The 16,109-nt window shown below is 44.3% G+C and overlaps 2 protein-coding genes across 4 annotated transcripts in view; one reads left to right on the forward strand and one right to left on the reverse strand.

The window, feature by feature from the left end:
• The window catches only part of SERAC1 (serine active site containing 1), an 898,347-nt gene extending 887,563 nt beyond the window's left edge, over nucleotides 1–10,784 (reverse strand). For 2 of the 3 annotated variants that reach the window (XM_069607874.1, XM_069607875.1), the window contains exon 1: nucleotides 10,527–10,738. The gene's annotated coding sequence lies outside the window, so the exon portion shown is untranslated. Of the gene's footprint in view, nucleotides 1–10,526 lie in introns of all 3 variants that reach the window. The other variant, XM_069607873.1, reaches the window with a different exon arrangement.
• Nucleotides 10,785–10,802: 18 nt separating this feature from the next.
• The window catches only part of GTF2H5 (general transcription factor IIH subunit 5), a 56,901-nt gene continuing 51,594 nt past the window's right edge, over nucleotides 10,803–16,109 (forward strand). The window contains exon 1 of the mRNA XM_069607876.1: nucleotides 10,803–10,927. The gene's annotated coding sequence lies outside the window, so the exon portion shown is untranslated. The remainder of the gene's footprint in view (nucleotides 10,928–16,109) is intronic.

Below are 16,109 nucleotides of genomic sequence, written 5' to 3' on the forward strand. Positions count from 1 at the left end.
CATTTTGGGCTTTTTTTCATATGGCCACCTTCAACTGGCTTTGGCGCAAGTAAATACAACTGGTAATTAACATATATGATTTCCGAGATATACAATACATGGAAAGTGCAATGTGCCAAGAAAGTGCAAAGAATATATCCTTCAGGTCAGATGAGAACGAAAGAGAAAAGAAAGGGTGAATATTTACAGTGTGTAAAACACTGTGTTTTCCTAATCAATGAGGAAGCAAAGGTATTTTCCTAATAATTGATTTGCAATCTAAAAACAATATAATCAATACAGATTCCATTAGTCAACATTTTGACATACATAGCAGTCATAAAGCATTTTAATTAATTGTGCTAAATTCTGTTGAATTCTGTCTACCAAGTGAGACAATGGGGAGGTGATCACAGTTGTCTTCAAAAACGTAAACGTATTGAGCTCTAAAGGAGGGGTGTAAAGGTAGGCCGACTTCCCTTTTCTTCCAAGCTTCAACAACATCCCAATGGCAAGGTAGTTTTCATTCATCAGGACATGTTGCCTCTATCTAAAACGATTAATAGAGAACAACTGCTTAAATTCTAGTTGTAGAGTAGCCAGAAAGTTATTAGTCTTAGCCAAAATAAAATTAAAGCGTACATGAATGGCACACTTACTCTTATTAATTCAGAAGTGTGCAGTTTGTCAAGAGGCTTGAGCTTAAGATAGCCCAAGCAAACCTTCAGATAAAAAAGAGAGAACACCCAGGTGGGTGGTCATTTATCTGATTTTGGGGAACCTCTGTGCCTATATGTGTGCCCCACACAGTTTAAAGGAGGAGGCCGTACTCACTGTATCTCCAAGTCATATGGTATTCTTGAAAAGGCGAAAGCTTGTGAAAGAAGACAAGGCTGGTGGCTGGAATGAAAGCAGGATACAAAAAAAAAAAAAAAGAAGAGGTTGGTTACCTTTCTAGTGGGGTACAGAGGATTGTGAATAGATAGGTTGGGGTACATAGGGCCCGTGTGATGAATATGATCTTACCTCTATAATAGTCCAGGAAAATAACAGTCTGATAGTCCACGGGCAGCGGATGTCGGCGCTGCTGCAGGATATGATTGGAGAGACCGTGCTAACTAGACTCTGGATGTCATAAATAATTAACAGTACCATGGGGAAATGCGTCGCTATGGCAACTGCAGTCCTCCGACCACGTGGTGTGGATCACGTATGGGGGGGCGTGAGAACGCTGCAGCGCAGCTGCCATGGCGACGCCCTGTCATCAATGTGTACAGCACGCCCCCTATCTACAGCACCATATGGGGGAACGGCATACGGCATGCCAAATATAATAATGGGGTAGTAGAGTAGTGAATTCCCTTAATAAAAATTGCACAAGGAGTAGCAGCTATGCCTTGAATATATATGACCATCCAGGTATGGGGAAAGGATTCCAAAATGGCGCCTTACTGGGAGCCTTTACCATAACAACATGGTGGCTTGCAGTCCTTCTGTCAGGGGTGGGAGAGGGCGAGAAAATCCCATAGTAAAAATAGCACAGAGCGTAGCAGCCATGCTCTCTCCGGCACTATGAATGAATTATGTATGTGCATCCATGCATCGGGAATGGATGTAAAACAGGGGCGTTCGTGGCAGAGGCGCAAATGCCATAACAACGTAGTGACTTGGGTAAGGAAAACATGGTATCAACAGTAAGGCAGACACAAGTGACCACAGTTCAAGGGTGTTTATTGAACTCCAACAAAGTTGTGATAAACGCCTATCTAAACCTAAATCTACAGATGGAAGCAAGCTATGAACATCAAATAATAATAATGCAGTCCTAGTGGAATCACGTCAAAATAAAAGGGCCTATACTAAAAAAAAACTATTGGCAATCCTTACTGCTAAACATACATAGTGAGGGGTAGTGTTCATGAAAAAGAAAGAAGTGTTCACAAAATGTTATGGCCTCCCTTCCCCATGATTTCACCACGGAACTAGGCGTTCACTCTAGTAAAGCACACACTCTGGCTTCTTCGGCACGAGGACACAGTTCCATTACCAGAATTAGGGCCTTCTATGACGCAAGTCTCTCTGTTTTTCCAAAGTCTCTTGACTCACAGGGCCTGATATACAAGAACAAAAATAAACACAAAGTTCCTCTCTTCGTTCAAGTTTTCAATTCGGGTATTTCACCCTGGATCCCCCTCAGATGGGTTCAGATCCCTTTTTATATCACAGTCAGTATTGTGGATCCCCTTTTCCCAATGTTTAGAGAATACTCTCTCTCGGGTGACTCACGGTTCACCCCGGATGCCCCTCAGCCGGGCTCAGATCCTTTCTCCGTTACAATTAGTCTTCCTCAGCTGGGCTTGGACCAATTGTAGCACTCATTCAACTATTGAAGAGTTTTGAATGTGCACAGGATTTAGCTTGACCCGTTGCAGGACCACTTCGATTCAAAATTCCCCTTTCTAAAGTTACCAATTAGTTGGATATCTGACAGAAAACTTCGAGTGAGCACCCACATGGTGCTGGACCACTCTGTCTATGGTATCTTATTTGGCCTCCCCAAAGTTCAATCACTACTCTGGTTTTCAATTATATTAGCGTTGTTCCTCACATACGTTTCACACCCTATTCTCTTTAGATTTCTCCATACAATGTTGCTGCTTGCAACCTTGGTTCTAACACAGGCCGCTTTGGTATCAGGCTCTCCAACTGTGCTGTCTTTATTTGTGCTGCTTTGTTGTAGGAGCCAAGGACGGTACCACGGCAGCAGCCGCTCCTCCCCGCCTTCGTTATCGACACGGGAGAGCCCCGGGTACCTTTGACACACAATGCAGGTTTGTTTCCGGTCTTAGGTTTCTTACTTTGCAAAGTTTGTGAAAGCAACGGTCTGAAAAGGTCAAGGGCACTTCCCTCCTTGCAACTAAAATATCATAACCCTCTCTGGTCTCGCCATCTTTCTCCTTGTATTAAACTGCTATCTTGGAGCCTCTGTTTCCTACTGTGCTTTGCCTCGCTCCGAGTGTGCCTTTGTGCTCTGCCTTTTATCTATGTGGGGAAGTGTGATGGAAGTCAGGTGTGTGTATTGATCAGTAATTGCCCGATTAGTGTATTGGGACATGTCAGGTATACGGCTCTAGTGTTAGCCCGTTTTCGCTCACAATGAGCTGTCCGTGAGAAAGTGTTTGTGTCGGGAAAGGAGGGATTGTGTTCCTAGGTATCCTACCTGGTAGGGTGGGGATAGAGTGTTACAGGGAAGGAGATACCGTATATCACCCTCCGGTGTCCCACTTCCACTCCCTGAAGATCCCTCATCCAGGTGATCCTCCTGCACTGATCCACCCCCAGGAACTGGATCCAAAAGCGATGGCCGTGTACTGGCCAGCGGGATGACAGATATCCGGGGAGTAGCGGGTGAGACACCTTCAGGTTTCTCACACTTGCAGTGATTTGCAGAGGTCAGGCAGTCAAAAACTGATTGTGTTGCCGAAACGTAGTGTCCCAGGTGGGATTAATCCTTTGTGGTGGGAGAGCCATGGGGGGGGGTACCCATGTAAAGGAAGCCAAATTGGAGGCAATGCTCCCTCAAACGTAATGGCGGACAGCTAGTCTCTGCTCGAGGGGACCTCAATGAGTGTCGGGAGGGATCGATGGGCACTGGCAAGGAGACTTCCAATGGGGTAGGGCAGAAAGAATAACAGCATACAAGCTATTTATAGGCCTAGGTGTTGCCACTCTTCTTGCTGATTAAGACCAGAATGAAAACCATCTAGTGTATGTATATAGGCAGAATTGTTCCTTCCTGGCCAGGAGCTCTTCTGTATCTCCGATATCTTTTCCTTTGGCCTTATCGATCACTCAGCATTTGATGTTGTTTTCACTGTGGCCCATTGTAATGAAATGCTCTACTAGTGGTGCTGCAATTGGTTTATTCCTTATTTCGGACTGATGTTCTGTAATCCGTACTCTGATCTGTCTGCTGGTCTTCCCTAAATACACTTGCTGCAGGTGCATAAAATAACAAATGAAATTGGTACTTTTACATGTGCTGTGAAATTTGAAATACCAATATTTGTGATATACCTTAAAATTAATCTTAATCACACTAATTTTACAAACAACACAACTGCCACAAATGCGTAGTGTCCCTTGACAGGAGGCAGTCCCAAGAATGTTGTCAAATTGGCCTGTGGTGTAACTGCAGAACTGTCAGCAGATACTAAGTGCTGCTTGAGATGTTTGCCATTTTTGCAGAAAGATGCCACGTGGTAATGATTTCCATACCGTTCTGATAGCACAGAGGGATAAGCACTCGCCCCCGAGATCTGTGTGCACCCTGCTGTGGCACGTTTGAATCCTAGCTGGGTCAACTCAGACTTTTAACCTTCCATGGTCGTTAAATTAAGTACCACTCTGTGGGATAATAATTTCTTCTGTTACTTTAGCGTTCTGGGACCTTTGGGTGTGTAGCGCTATATAAGAAATACGTTTTTATTATTATACATGGTCAGACTGGACCATAAAACGGTCTTAGGCACCAATGAAAAAATGGCTAGCAGTTGCAAATGGATATTCAGTCCTTTAGTCACAGACTGTTTGAATAGTACCCAAGAGGTTGTTTTTTGCTCAAATGTAAACAAATGGTGATATTTAAAGAATATTTATTCAGCAACAATGGTCAAACCTACTAGCTGCATAGTGAAGTAACTCCTCAAAGTGCCCCACATTGGCCAAAAAAGTGTCACATTTTGACTGGCCTACACTAGCATTTTTCATTTTTGGTACGGTCATCGCCCTATTGCCCTATAGGCCTGTCCAAGCCTGCTGGCTCATCCATAATGGGTGAGGGGGCGTCCACCCACTGGCCACCTCACCCATTATGGAGGAGCCAAGGAGCCAGCCCAGTGAAACATTGAGCACTCCCTCAGCTGCTTTTTCCAGCTGAGGGAGTGCTCCTGGGCTGGCTGAACTGTCAAAGGGAAACACTGTTTGCCTTTGACAGTTCATTTCCCCAGCCGCACATGATCACTGAGCCATGCAACGCTGGGGGTGTTTTGCTTCGCCAGCCTTGCATAACTCATTGGAAATGCTGGCTGGGGCACTGCATCTATGCATTGCAATGGGGTGCTCCTGCACCTCCTCGCACATACGAGCAGAGCAACCTGGAGCGGGGCATTTTAGCAACCACGCGCGCCCCTGCAGCAGATACGTTTATGGCGATTTATTTTGTTATTTAAATGTGTATGGATGTGTGTATGTTTGTGTTATGGGACTGTGGTGGCAGCAGGATGGGCGGCAGCACTGGGATAGTAGTGGGAGTAGGGTGGGGAGAGCCCTGGGTCTGTACTGGGAGTAGGGTGCGGTGACGGCACGCAAAAGTTCACAGCGATTTCTACATACTGTCCATCTGGCACTTTTGGGGGGGCCCGGCCTGCCCAGACTTTGCTCGGGAGGGGGGGGGGGGGTGTCCAAAAAAGTTTGAAGACCACTATTTTAGGGCATTATTTTGCAGTCGTTGTAGTTTGTCAGTGACATATTTGTTAGCTCCAGAGTACAAGGCATTGCAATAGTCTAGTCTGGACATGATTAGTGCGTTAGCCAAAGTGATACAGCTGGCACTGGAGAGGAATGGTCTGGCAGCGCGGATTAGCTTGCAAGTGTAAGCTGTTGTGGAGGCGAGGGAGCCGACTTGCTTTTTGAGGGTGAGGGAGGAGTCTGTAAAGAATCCTAGTGTTTTTACTACAGGCATAACTGTAATGATATTGTTATCAATATTGAAGGATGCGTAGTTTGGGGGTCGTTTTTTTAGGTTGGTGTCAGATCCGAGGAGCAGTATCTCAGTTTTATCGTCGTTCAGGCAGAGGCTGTGGGTCACCATCCATGCCTGAATGAGGATGTATATCTTATTCGCCAGAGCTAAGTCCGTTTCATAGTTGCCCGAAAGGTGTATGAGGATCTGGGTGTCATATGCATAATATGTGTAGGTGACGCCCAGTCTCTCCAACATGTCAAACAGTGGCTTGGTGAAGATGTTATACATAGTGGGTGAGACACAGGAACCCTGTGGTACTCCACATGTTATTTGGATAGTTGAGGTTGAGAAGACCCTCATAGTCCGGTTAGCTAGAAAGGATTGGACCCATGCTATGGCTTCCCCTGTGAAATTGGCAGCAAACCTGAGGTGGTTGCATAGAACTGCATGATCCACCAGGTCGAAGGCTGCAGACAGGTCCAGTAGAGGTAGCAATGCCATTTTTCCGCTATCCTTCAGCTCCTCAATTTTAGTCTTAAGGTCTAGTAAGGCTGTTTCGGTACCATGGAGAGGACGGAAACCTGATTGCCGAGAGCCTAGCAGGTGGTTGGCTTCCAGGTAGTCCTGGATTTGTAAGTAGGCCACTCTGTCAATGATTTTGAGAAGGAATGGCACGTTATCAGAAGCTTCCATCCGATTGCCGTGAGGAGCGGTCTCCCTTCCTTTAACTCACTGATTCACATCTCTTTGTCACTCATCGAGGCTCGGGAAAAGGGAAGGGGAGAGGAAACAAGAATCTGGAGAAATGGCACATTCACGGGCAGCTCGGCGAGAGCACGGACACTAGGTGAGACCGAAGGTGAGGGTGGCGAGGGGCATTGCAACTCTTTACCAATAGTGATTTGTCTTGCAATGATTAGCGGCCCTTGCCTGGAAAGTGAGAATGTGTTTGTCGTCTTTTTTTTAAAATTATTATTTTGTTTTTAACCTCGAAAACTGAATCTTGTATATTGTATCTGATTTGTATTAACGATCTCCTAGCCATCCTCTGGTCAGTTACCAAACATGTCAACCTGTCCCATGCTGGCATCTCCTGCAGCAGTGCCCGTATTTGTACCCGATCACTCAAACGTAAAATGTTGATCCTAAAAAGGAAACTACCAACTGTATCTACTACGCCCATACACAGTGCTGCTGGGGATGCAATACTGCCCCTATAAGACCCTTAGGGGAGACATAATTGTTAATTAAGGAAATGGACCACTTTTTGGGCTCATTTAGCACCCAAGTTGACTTGGACCCCTATGGGGGGCAACGGAGGAGACCACTGCATTACTTGCTAAGTCCTCAACCGAATCCGACATCACACTACCTCAAAGAATGGAGACACACGCTTCGCCATCTGAAAAAAGGCCTTTGATTGACATCGATCAGCCAGGCCCCCACTAGCCCGATGCTCATTCTGTCTTCGTAGATGCCAACTGTTGGACCCTCTGAGAATGTGGTAGCAGGAGATCCTAAGGACTATGGTTCAGCCATCCCCTTGCCCACTCTGTTGCCTCCTATCCTGTGGCCTACTGCTTCTGCTGCCCCTGACGTCTCCCCGCTCTCACATACCTCCCCGGAACATCACTATCAACAACAGAAGGGCAGTAAGGAGACTGCAAACATGGGAAATGGAAAATGTGGCTGAGGGGGGGGGGGGAAATCAGGCCAATCCACTAGGGAAAATGTATGATGCCTTCCTGAATGAATCCCCTTCGCCATTACCTTACTTCGTCCAAGTGGTTAACCAAGTTCTGGAACAGTTGGGAAACAGGGGCCCGATGACCAAGGAGTGTTTTATTTTGGTCCCACCTGAACTCCTGTTGATTAATAACTTAGTTCTATCCTTAAATCAAGCAGCTGGAAAGGGAGCTGCAGAGGGGGCTCTCTACCGAATCAAGAGGGCTCAAAAGGGGCTCAAAAAGAACTGGGGATAACTGGTTTTAACGTTCCTGAAATCAGTGCAAATAACTGGAGGCCCACAGGGCAGGAGAGGCGTCACAATTGGGAACAAAACAATGAGTAATAATGACATCGACAATGTGGGCAACAGAGAATCGTCCAAAACAGTGGCAAGTACTTCTGTTCCACCTGGGAGCTCTCAATCCACTGCTTTGCTAGGATTGAGACAGATTTCTGGTTGGAAGGCAGTAATCCTAGGGTTCATGCCGCACATTCCAAGGCAACAACTAGGCTGGGCCATGCTTCTTTCTTCCCGATTACTAAATTTGGCAAACCAATAGCATCATGGCCAGGGGGATCAATATTAATGCCTGGGGTTTCCAAACTGGCCCCAAAGCGGCATGATCCCAGGGAACCACTAGTTAATAAATGTATACACTGGCTCCAAACCATGAGGGGATGCACACTTGCATCACCGGGCAACAATTGTCAATTGTATCCGGAATCCCCCAGTCTGGGGGAGTGAACTCTGAGGCTGTCAGAATAGACTTTGGGGATCCCACCGTGGCCAGTGACTTATTGAACTTCGGCGGGACATGCCATGCCTCGATAACCAGTTCAATAGAACTTAGTGCATACCATTGCCAGAACATGCTGGGGAGGCCTGTGCTCTCGGGAGCAAATGTTTTCCAACTGGGGAATAAAACGTTGGGGTTCCATGCTGAGCACAGGCCATTTCTTTTACTTTTTAACATTTATAGAGCGCTCCAAGCCCAGGGGCATCTGTGCGCTTGTACATTCAGTAAAAGACAAAAAAACACAAGCAAAGTGGAAGTAGCAAATAAGTCTGGTTGCTGGTTACAGAGGTGCGCAGACCCATGGTGTTAGCAGATGTGAGGGTGAGCACTAGACCTTCCTGAGGATGCGGGGTGGTCTATATTATGTTGGAGTCTTGCGAAAATAGACAGGTTTTAAGGCTTTTACAGAAGGTCCAGAGGGATGGTTTCGATTTAATCACGAGTGGGAGCGCGTTCCAGTGATTGGCGGCTACCACCGGAAAGCTGTGCCCCCCTGCCTTTGATTGCTTGAATCTGGGGACGGTGAGAAGGTGTGAATGGGTGGCCCAAGTAGGTCTGTTAGATTGAAATTTGTTGATTTTGCTCAAGGGTAAAAAGGAGCCGTATTGGACAGGCATTTGTGAGTGAGAGATAATATCTTGAAGAAAATGCAGTCGTTGACCGGTAGCCAATGGGCATTCCATCTGGCAGAAGAAATATGCTCCCTTTTGGGGATGTTCAGGAGACTGTTAAGGCATTGTTCTGTATAACTTGGAGCTTTTTGATATTGCAGACGGTTGGCCCTGCAAAGAGGGCGTTGCAATAGTCTATCCTGGATAGAATCAATTCTAGCTAGTGTGATGCAACTTTCAGGAGTAAGGAAGGGTCTGCAGGCATTGATAGGTTTGGTTGTGTGTGCTGTGGCAGAGGCTATTGCATTAACATATCTTGTGAGGGATACTGAGGAGTCCAGATGTACCCCTGGCGTGTTTACTGATTTCGAAACTGGGATAGAGTTTCTGTCTATGGTGAAGGTTTTGTAGTCGTCTTTTAGTTTGTTGAGATGTGATTGAGTTCCCCCATGATTAAAGGTGTCCAAAAAGTTCATAGTCTTTCCCCTGACTCTAGGGTGTGAAGCCTTGGTAATATTCCCTGTCTATTGTGTGACAAACTTGGACTTGGGCGACCTTACCATACATAATTTATTTGCTCTGTTCAAAGTATTTGTGATGTATTTTGTTGTTGTGTGAAAACCTGTATGGCACATTGCCGAAATAAAGATATGGATGATCATTTTAAAAATCTCTGCCTTTAGTGTTTTTTTCCCCAGCCCTACCCCAAAAACTCCAATCTAGAAATGTTAAGATTGTTATGGGCGAGATGGGGAAAGTAGTGGATGGGAATGGCCATAGGGATTAGCATAGCCATGGTAGTCAAAGGATGAATAAATAGACAAACACCCACAAGCTGTGTGACCCTCCTCACATCCTATTTCCCTCCGATCTGTACTCCAATGCAATAGTTTTGGCTTATAAATGGCGCTTAAGCACCACATAATTTCCAAAACTAGAAAATCCTGTGTTCGTCCTGGATTTTAAAAAATTGATACGTAAAGCAGTAAAGATAGTGTTTGTTTACAACTTCCACAATAAAGTATTATGTCCCACATCCACTTTTTTTGTTGGCCAAACCTATTTTTTTGTATACAAGTCCAACCCTTGGACACTTGAATGAAACACTTGTGTATAGGCGCGTTACAAATGCCATATCATATAATATCATAACCCTACCCAGAGCGCCGCTGCTAGCCTCAAGACTGTTTCTGCCTCTAGCAATCAGCTTGAGCCCATGGATCCCTATATGCTAGCCATTATGCAGACATGCACAGTCCCATGCATGAGCTGTTAGTCCAGTGTACTTTTTTTCCTTTGCATTATGGGACTTGTACTCCTAACATCATCCTGAGAGCAATCAATGATTAAGTCGCTGTATGCAAAGAAAAAAAACACAGGACTGGACTACTATCTCCCGGTTGGAATTGTGCATGTATGCGTATTGCCCTACTTCCGGATCGCAGAGACTAGTACCGCTGACCCTTATAGAATCGTAGACCATTACTACTAGTACTTATAAGCCCCTCTTACGACACTTAGAAGCCCTCGTCACTTGTGTCAGTGCTAACGCATGCCACAGACGACATATCATATTCTTCAACCTGTCAGAGCCTGCCAGATCCCCTTGCCAGTCTCTGCCTTCAGGAGCCATACAATCTAGCTCTACCCCCAGACTGTACTCACCGTGTCTCCAGAAGCTTCACTGTTATTGTGAAGCTGCGTATATCTTCTCGGGTTTTCTCTGAAATCTCTCCACGGGCTTGTTCATTTACAAGCGGAAGAACTGTGTCCCTGCTGCCTTCTCCTGCGCTTACAGTAACTCACACTTCTGACCCGACCCTTTGCATGGACACATAGGCTGTGCACAACCACGACGGGACTTGTTTTTACCGGTCACGTGATTTGAGCTGCGTTTGTAATAGGGTACGAGTGCCTGACCAAGGTTCAGGCAGCCTATGGTGGAGCTTTTTCCTTGCCCTCCAATGACGGAACGTCTGTGTGGCGCATGCGCACTACGCATTTGAAAGGCACCCAGGGGTCCAGCTTTGTTGTGTGCTTGCTGCGATTAACACACTGAATTCTCGGTGAGTAGTAGGCTATGTTTTAGTCGATAACTGTGCCGGGATCGGATCAGAAGTCAGAGAGGGCAGACTCGGATTGACTGCTCTCTACGTTGCGGCGCCTGCCTCAGTAGCTGCGATGGAGCAATGGTTCTGTTCTCCGACCCATTCTACTGTTGACCGGCTACATGCTAGGCAACTAGGCAGCGCTGGGCCGAGGCACGGGAAGTCTGTTGCGGCCCCGGGCCCCCGCAGACACCAGCTGCCTGCTACAAGCATATAAAGAAATATCTTTTTTTTAAAAGCGGCTAACTCCTACTTCCGTGTACTAGGCTCAGCTGCATTTTTATGTTTCCCAGCTGCCCACTTGGCGCTGCGGCCTCGTAAGCACCACTGTTTGTCACTTTCTTAAAGTAGAGCATTTGAAGTGGGTGTGATTTACAGTTGATGTCGTTCTTTTTATCTCTTCCCCCCCCCCCCCCTTCTGTCGACCATATCGCACAGAACCATATATTTAAGGTAGAATGTAACATTTTTCTCATTTTATATATGAAGCATTCCTTTGTCGAACATTGAAATAGAAACGGGTAATCTTTACGAGTCTTGTAAGTACATTTCAAAATCACATTTTTTTGCCTCTGCTGAATTGCATTCTGGTATTTGCACTCTTCCATTGGGGGGGTCGGGAGGTGAATGCCACAATTGTAAACTTTTTGCCTAGTATATTTCTAGAAGGAGTTATATATTTGGATGAGTACTTTAATCTTTATAAAACAAGGGTATTGTTGAAAGCCAAATGTGGGGGTGAGAGTGGAAAGGGTGAGGGGGCAAGTGAGTCTTGAATATTTGGCAGGGATGTGACATAAGGTGTCCTTTTCTGTGGTTCTGGCCCTGTGCTGATTTTCAGGGCACAAGTTGATACATGGGGTGGTTCTCCACCCACCTTTTTTTTCAGAGTGTAGATGTGAAGTATAGAGGGGCAAATAAATAGGGCTTAATATATTTATTATATACTTTTATAAGATTATTTTACATAGTGCTATGGATTAACAGGGAACATGAACTGTGCGTCTTCTCTGCTTGGCTTCTCCTCCAACTGTCGCTTCTCACGTTCCATCTTGTCACCTTCATCCTCGTGCGCAAGCATTCTCTCGTGCAACTGCACGGACCATTTTACATGTGAGGATACTACACATCTCCCTTCTTTATATAGAAGACCTTTTTGGCATAATCCCTTTATTCTACATAGTCACACAGATATCTTGGCGGTCTGCATTCTCTTCCCGTCCTGGATCTCATCCTGTTACTTCCCTCTTGATGCTTATCTGATTCTGTTGCCAAGGAAATAACTCTCTTAGAAATTCTGCTCAACACCTCACTCTCCCTTCGTATGTTCTTATCACCCATGTCAACCGTTATACCAGCTCTTCCTCTCTCACTATCCACTTCACCCAAGCCAGCAGACTTACTCCCCCAACATTGATCACTTATATCCATTACTCTTTCATTGTTCCATACTCTGCCATCTTGGGTCCTAACGGCATGGGAATATATCTCTACCACTCTCACGGGCTTGGACCATTCGCAACCATCTACTCTCAAATTCGCAGGTAGTTTTATCCTCACCCAACCACCTACTTGAAATTCAGGCAATTTCCTAAAGCGTTTTTTGTCATGTATTTTTTTGTTGTCAATTTGCCTGTGTCTAATATTCTCCTTTGCTTCTTCTATTTTATCGTTACTTCTCACAAGTTCATTCATCCAACCTGGAAACATGTTTGTATTGGCTTTTCTGCCTCTATTGAGTTCAAATGGTGTGACTCCAGTTGAACTGTGAGGAGTGATTCTGTGGGCCAACAGAGTCTCCTTGACTGCCACCTTCCATTCCTTTCCATTGGCCCATGCCAATTTAATGGCATCTTTTATCACTCTGTTGAACCTCTCCACAATACCATTAGTTTGTGGATGGTAAATGGCACACAATTTATGGTTGATGGCTTTCCCTTTTAAATATGTCTTCATTTCCTCAGATTTAAACTGTGAGCCATTATCAGTGAGAACTATTTTGGGATAACCCTCTCTTTCACACACTTCTTCCATGAAATTTATAATGTTGCGTGTGGTAACTTGAGGTAGAAATTTAATTTCAGCCCACCTGGTTAACATATCAATTATCACTAAACAATAAGTAGCACACCCATCACTCCAAACGGGGCCAATCACATCCATAGCTAATTCACTCCACGGACTCTCGGGGACTTCTCTCAGTACCATAGGATAGTCCGCACCCCTGCACACTTTATCACTCTTTGAGCAAAGGATACATTTTCTAACTTGGTCTTCGATCAGCCTATCACAGCCGGGCCACCAATATGTGGTTCTGATTCTCCTTTTAGTCTTCACAATGCCCTGATGTCCTTCATGAGCCATTGTTATAATCTTCTCTCTTAGCCCGATAGGGGGTATTATTCTGTCTCCTTTCATGAGATAGTCACTTTGAAGATATAATTCTTCTCGCACTTCCCAAAAAACTTTAACTTCTGGAGAAAGTATCTCATTCTTCCTCCATCTCCCTTCTTTGACCATCTTCATAACTTCTAATAAAATGACATCCTTCACCATGTTATCGCTCCAATCTTCCTTGGATATAGCTTGACTAGATATTTCACACACAGCTTCTTGATCCCCAAAATCCACTTCTACATCATTAAAATTGGTCAAACGGGACAAACAATCTGCTGTAATGTTCTTTGAACCTGGAATGTATGTAACCTTGAAATTAAATTCTTGAAGTCTTGTAACCCATCTTCTAATTCTGCTGGATACTCTGTCGAGGCCTTTAGTACTGAATATTTCCACTAAAGGTTTATGATCTGTGTGTATGATGAATTGTACTCCCCATACAAAAGATCGGAATTTCTCAATGGCCCACTTGATTGCTAGAGCTTCTTTCTCAATTGTGGCGTAATTCTTTTCTGGTCCTTTAAGTAACCTTGATGCAAAAGCAATTACTAATTCTTGTCCATTATAATATTGCGATAGAGATGCGCCTAAACCCACATCACTTGCATCAGTGGTTATTACAGTCTTCCTGCCTCTAACATAGCTTTGCAGTGCCGGAGCTTGGGCTAAAGCTTTTTTTATGAACTGAAATTCTTTCTCGCTGCTCTTATTCCACAGAAATTTCTTTTTCATTTTCATTAGACTCCTCATTTCAACTGTGTGGTCTGAGAAATTCTCTATAAACTTGGCGTAATATTCAGCCATTCCCAGAAATGTTCTTAATTGATCTTTGTTGTCTGGAGTATTCATGGACTTGATAGATTCTGCCAAATCTTTCTTGGGTTTAATACCATCACCAGATATTACATGTCCCAAATATTCAATCTCCTTTCTGTTGATTTTCGATTTGGCTTCACTCAACACCATTCCAGCCTGGTGTAGTTTGTGCAAAACTTTGTTCAGCATCATATCATGCTTGTCCTGATCATTTGCATAGACTAATACATCGTCTTGAAAAAAAATTACTCCTTCCATATCACCAAGTATATTCTGCATCACTCTTTGAAAAACTGAAGCTGCTGAAATTAAGCCAAACGGCATCCTGCGAAATTGATAAAGTCCCTCTGGCGTGATAAAAGCCGTCAATGTTTTAGAATCTTCATGTAGTTTAATTTGATGGTATGCTGCTGTAAGATCTAGCGTGGAAAAGACTTTTGCAGGGCCCAAAGTGGATATTAGTTCTTGTATATTGGGTAATGGGTGTCTGTCGGGAATTACACATTTGTTTAACTCTCTCATGTCGACACATATTCTGATTTTCCCTGTAGATTTCCTAACAATGACCAATGGCGAAACCCATTCTGCTGCATCAATTTTTTCAATAATACCTTGCATTTCCAGTTTGGTTAGTTCCTCTTTGACTTCCCTTTTGAGGGCCAACGGGACATTTCTGAGTTTCTGGGCTACAGGTCTTGAATCTCTCTTTAACAATATGCGATGTGAAAATCCTTTTAAACATCCTATGACATCATCTCTAAATATTTCATTCTTTATCTTCTGGATGTTACCATTATATGGTCCATCAATTTGGTAAACCATTTCATCAGCATTGGGGTCTAAACGAACTTTGAGTAATTTCTGGTGTGTCCAGCTGAGTAGAGCAGACTCTCCACTTTTAGATACATAAATTCGACCACTTGCTTGCCTCCCTTTGAAGTCTAAATTGGCGACAAACCACCCAATTCCTCTCTCATTATCACTAAACAATATAATTTCTGGTGTGTCCAGCTGAGTAGAGCCCGATAGGGGGTATTATTTTGGGCTCTACTCAGCTGGACACACCAGAAATTACTCAAAGTTCGTTTAGACCCCAATGCTGATGAAATGGTTTACCAAATTGATGGACCATATAATGGTAACATCCAGAAGATAAAGAATGAAATATCCTTCTCAACGGCCACTATTGTTTCTTCGTTTTTTTTATCCTCGTAGCCATTGAAGTATAGAGGGGCAAATAAATAGGGCTTAATATATTTATTATATACTTTTATAAGATTATTTTACATAGTGCTATGGATTAACAGGGAACATGAACTGTGCGTCTTCTCTGCTTGGCTTCTCCTCCAACTGTCGCTTCCCACGTTCCATCTCGTCACCTTCATCCTCGTGCGCAAGCATTCTCTCGTGCAACTGCACGGACCATTTTACATGTGAGGATACTACAAGATGGCAACACCTGATGGGTGTTTTTTTGAGGCCTGCATTCATGTGCTTGCTCAAGTGTTCAGCTACTAGCGTTTCATCCCAGGTTGCCCTGTTTCCAGTGCAGATGCTTAACCACAAGACCACATAAGTGTCATTAAAGGACACGTCTCATGTTTTGGATTTTTTTTTTCTTGGAATATTTCATTCTAAATTGCTGGGCTTAAAAGGTGGGCACCTTTTATACTTTTCCAGTGTAGTTAATGGAAATTCTTCTCTCTAAATATTTTACCAGGTAGATAAATGTTTTTGAAAAGCCAATGCTTATTTGTCTTGTGCACTTTTTCCTTGAGGGAAAGGTCAGTTGAACTACATTTGTATATTTCACTTTAAATGTTCACTTATTTTGCCTATATTTGTGCGTGCCAGCTTTTGATTTTTGCTATAGGGGCAGAGATTTCCCGCACTGAGTGATGTGAGAGAGCTGTATCCATCCCCAGGT

The sequence above is a fragment of the Ambystoma mexicanum genome, chromosome 4q (assembly GCF_040938575.1).
Source record: "Ambystoma mexicanum isolate Mex_15411 chromosome 4q, UKY_AmexF1_1, whole genome shotgun sequence".
NCBI classification, from domain to species: Eukaryota; Metazoa; Chordata; class Amphibia; order Caudata; family Ambystomatidae; genus Ambystoma; species Ambystoma mexicanum.